The following is a 5,293-nucleotide window of genomic DNA, read 5'->3' as shown; positions in this document are numbered from 1 at the left end:
GATTTTTGAGTTGGCCTTGCACACCTGAAATAAATCCCAGTTGGTCATGGTGTGTAATTCTTTTCATACATTGTTGAATTTGCTAATATTTTCTTAAGGATTTTGCATCACAGTTCATGACAGATATTGATCTGTATTTTCCTTCTTTATATTGTCTTTGTGCTTTTTTTTAAACAGGATCATACAGGCCTCATAAAATTATTTGAGAAGGGGTTCCTCCTCTTTTATTTTGGAGAAGAGATTGTATGTAGTTGGTGTTTATTCTTCTTTAAAACGTTTGGTAAAATTCTGTAGCAAAACCATCTGTGTCCAGAGATTTTCTCTTTTGGGAGTGTTACAATCAGGAATTCAACTTCTTTAATAGTTATAGGGCTGTTGAAACTTTCTGTTTCATCTTCCTTGAGTTTTGATAGTGTGTGATTTTTGAGAAATTGTCCATTTCTTCTAAGTTGTTGAATTTATGAGCATAAAGTTGTTCATGGTAATTTCTTGTTATACTTCTTCGTTTTTTCTTTTCTTTTTTTTTTGTTTTTTTGAGAAAGATCAGCCCTGAGCTAACATCTGCCTGCAGTCCTCCTCTTTTTGCTGAGGAAGACTGGCCCTGAGCTAACATCCATGCCCAGCTTCCTCTATTTTATATGTGGGATGCCTGCCACAGCATGGCTTGACAAGTGGTGCATAGGTCTGCACCTGGGATCCGAACCGGTTAACCCCGGCCACCGAAGTGGAACTTGTGAACCTAACGCTGTGCCACCAGACTGGCCCCTCTTGTTATCTTTTTAATAGCTCCAAGATCTGTAGTGATATCTCCTATTTCATTTCCGATATTGATGACTTGTGTCCTCTCTTTTTTATTTTTGTCGGTTTTTCTTGAGTTTTAGCTATTTTACTGATTTTTTTCAAAGAACCAGTTTTTTCTTTCATTGATTTCTCTATTGTTTTCCTATTTTCAATTTCATTGATTTCTGCCTTTATTATTGCTTACCTATGCTTTCTTTGGGTTTATTTTGTTCTTTTTCTAGTTTCTTGAGGTAGGAATTTAGCTTATTAGTTTGAGATCTTTCTTCTTTTCTAAAGTTATCATTTAATGCTATAAATTTCCCTGTTTGTACTGCTTTAGCTGCATTACACGTATCTTGATATGTTTTATTTTCATTTTCATTTAGTTCTGTATATTTTTCTTTTTTTTGAGACTTCCTCTTGGACCCATAAATTATTCAGAACTGTGTTATTCAATTTCCAAATGTTTAGAGGTTTTTCCTGTTGTCTGTTAATGCTTTTTAGTTTGGTGTCATTGTGATCAGAGAAAATAGTTTGTTTGATTTCAGTTCTTTTAAGTTTATTGAGATTTATTTTATGTCCCAGGGTATTAGCTATCTTGGTGAATATTCTGTGGTGCTTGAAAAAATGTATATTCTGCTGTTTTTGGGTGGAATTTTATGTATATGTCATCTGAATCCTATTGGCTGATTGTATTTAGACCTTCTGTATCTTTTCTAATTTCCTGTAGTGGTTCTATCATTTTCTGAGAATGAAGTGTAAATGTTCCCAATTCTATCTGCAGATTTGTCTATTTCTCCTTTTATCACTATCAGTTTTTGCTTAATGTTTTTCAGGCTCTGTTGTTTGATAAGAAACACATTTAGAATCATTCTCTTACTCATTTTTATATTTCTAATACAGGGCCCAGCATATAATATGTGCTTTCAATAAATATTCCCTGAATTACTTAGCAAGTTAAAATTAAATAAGTACGTAGGTGAAAGATAGAAAATATTTCATTTTCTCAAGCTGCAATTCCCCCCCCCGGTTGTATCAATTATGCATCATATAGTGTTCAATTAAATCTTATTATTTCCTCATTTATGTTTATTAGTGTTGATTCAAAAATTAAGTTTGAGAAGGAGCAAACTTAGCAGAAAAAGCACAGACTTTCAAGTGAGATGGATTTGATTTTAGATATGAGCTGTGTGGCCAAACAGAAAATTTATCCTTTTTACTTTTCAGCTTTTTTGTCGGAAAGTGAAAATCATGACAGTCTATCCATTAGGAAACTTGGTGACAGAACTTCTGGCTTAAATAACAATAAAAAATTGGTTTATTTAACAGAAAATTTTGGCAGTAACTCATCCTAGGTGTGGCTTTATCCAGTCCCGAGCTTCATTTTGTCCTCAGGGAATCTAGCTGTATTTCTTGATGATTCTCTAAATTTGGTCTTCCCTCAGTGCCAGTTTTATCCTCCTAGTGGCTTCCCTCATAGTGCCCAAAATGACTTTCACTGTTCCAGACCTCACAGCTTCTCACCTTCCCACCACAGCTTGCTTGGAAAGGGTGAGCATCTCTTTGGGCCGTGCCTGCAGGGGCTTGTTCCCCAGAAGTGCCACAGACGTTTTCTTGCTTCTCATTGGCTTTCGCTGGATCACATGTGCATCCCTGAACCAATCACCATAACTAGTAAGACAGAGCTAAGAGTGATGTCAGTCCCAGTCATACCACTTGCCTGAGAATAAGGGTCTTTGTGAGAAATGGAATGCAGGGGAGTCAGACAACACATATCTGTTGTAGTTGCCAATATTTCAAGATTGTTATGAGGATTAGAAATAATATGCAGAGGGTACCCTTTGTAGAGCCTGGAATGGTTGGTTACATGTCCAGTAACTCTTGATATCGTAATGATGATGATGATTTGTAGAGTTTAAGTAGATGTCTCCAGAAGGTTCTTAGAATATTGTAGGGATGCCTGCAAGATAATTTGAGTTTTGAAAGTGGTTTTCTTGTGTATGTGAGGAAGATTGACCCTGAACTAACATTTGTTGCCAATCTTCCTCTTTTTTGTTTGAGGAAGACTGTCATTGAACCAACATCTGCGCCAATCTTCCTCCACTTTATGTGGGATGCTGCCACAGTGTGGCTTGACAAGCAGTGCTGGGTCCGTGCCAGGATCCGAACCTGTGAACCCCAGGCTGCTGAAGTGTGGTGCACAAACCTAACCACTATGCTACCCCGCTGGCCTCTGAAAGTGTTTTTATCAAAAATGACACTTAACTTCTGAGGTCCAGGGAGATCTAATGACAATGGACTCTTAGCTGATCTTTCTATCTGTGGTCTAGCATCCTTCAGACCATTCTCCATGTCGCCTCCAGGCTGAAATTCCTAACCTATAAATCTGATCAAATCACTACCCCAGTCGCAAGCTTCGGATGTCTCTCATTGTCTACAGCAGTGCCTTTCAGACTTTATTTGCATATGAGTCACACAGAGTATTGTTAAAACTCAGATTTTGATTTGGTCATTTCTAACAAGTTCCCGAGTATTGCTGCTCTGGGGGTGCACTTGGAGAAGATAGGCCTATAGAATAAAGAACAAACACTCTTATGTGGCCAAGACCTCAATAATCTGACCTCACCTACATCCGTAGTCTCTTCTCCCATCATGCCCCAGCCTGCCCCACGCATTGCAGCCTTGCCTAAATGCTACAGGCATTTGCATCCCATTGACCTTTCACAAGGCCGTCTTTCTGTTTGAAAACTGTGTCCCCTCTGCCATCTTCCTTTCCAAGTCTTACTATTGCCGAATAATCTTCTAGTCTTTTGTTGGAAAGTTTATTTGACATGCCTTCCCGTGATCAGTTAAGAGCTCTTCCTATACAGTCTCATAGCACTGGATTCTTTTTGTCTCTGCCTTCCTATACAAATACTATTTTCTTGGTGATAGAAAGGGCTGCTTTTTTTAATGTTGGTAAAAACAGCAGAAACAGTTTATTATGTGCTGAATCCTGGGTTAAAGACTTCCCATGTATTATCACATTCAGTCTCATGTAGTCCTCACGTCTACCCTGGGAGGTAATTATTTCTTAACGTGTTAATCAGGACTCCCACTTGCAAAGGACAGAGTCTGGACACTGAATTCAGTTGACCCTTTAAAACAGAAGACTTTGTTGGTTCATATCACTGAACACTCCTGGGAGTAGGTATAGTCACACATATGGTTCAACCACAGACTGGATGAACAATATTCATGGTATATCTATCTGGCAAAGGACTTATGTCCAGAATGTATAAAGAATGCCTACAAGTATATGCCTACAAAGTATAGATACACAAGAGCATTAAAACGGGCAAAAGGCTTGAACAGACAGTGTGTGAAAGAAGATGTACAAATAGCCAATAAATGGGGAAAAAAATGTTCAATATCATTAGTCATCCAGGAATACAAATGAAAACCACAATGAGATACTCTTCTGCAACCACTAGAATGGCAAAAACAAGCAAAACAAAACAAAAAACAAAATTGACAAATCAAGTATTAGGATATGGAGCAGCTGCTGGTACGTTACATTGCTTGCTGTGCGGAATATCAAATGGTACAACCGTTTTGGAGAACTGCTTGTTAATTTCTTATAAAGTTAAACATCCGTTTACCTACTGACCCAGAAATTCCACTCCTAGTTATTTACCCAAGAGACATGTAGCTGTGTGTCCACGAAAAGACTTAAATAGCAATGCTCACAGCAGCTGTATCACAATAGCCAAAACCTGGAAACAACTGAAATGTCCATCATTGGGTGAATGGATAGATAAATTGTGGTATATATTGACAGAGAGGGATATTATTCAACAACAGTAGGACAAGCAACTGATATATACAACAATATGGCTGTAGTTCAAAAACATTTTGTTGAGCAAATGAAGCCAGACACAAAAGGATATTTTTGTATGATAATATTTATTCATGATGATAAAAGTAAAAAAATGGTTGTTTCTAAGGGGCAGGGAATTGATCCGAAAGGGGCGTAAAGGGACTATCTGGGGTGATAGAGGTGTTGTGTATCTTGTGTTCAGTGGGGGTTGCTTGGAAGTTTGCACTTGTCAAAACTCATTAAACCAAACACTTAAGAACTGTGTATTTTATTGTAAGAAAATTATACCTCCAAAAAATAATTATATAGTACAGGGGAAACTTGAAATAGAAGATGCTCACTGCTGTTACTGTGTCCATTTTATAGTAGAGATAAGTTTGAACTCAGAGACATCAAATGGCTTGCACAAGTTCACATAGCTGGTATGTGGTCTGCAAAGACTCCCAATAGCTGTACACTAACCACTCTATCATTCCATCTTCCTGGCATCTGCTACAAGATCTGGTGTGTAGTAGGAGTTCAGTGAATGGTTATAGAGTGAATGAAAGCGTTTGTGATGAGTGCTGGTAGAGTTGTGCCTTACCCAGGTAGTGGAGCCACAAATTCAGGAAGGAACGAGAAATGTAGAGGTGTGTCCTCCTGCTAGGGTTGGTG

The sequence above is a fragment of the Equus asinus genome, chromosome 14 (genome assembly GCF_041296235.1).
Source record: "Equus asinus isolate D_3611 breed Donkey chromosome 14, EquAss-T2T_v2, whole genome shotgun sequence".
Taxonomy (NCBI): Eukaryota; Metazoa; Chordata; class Mammalia; order Perissodactyla; family Equidae; genus Equus; species Equus asinus.
This window is presented reverse-complemented; position numbering follows the sequence as displayed.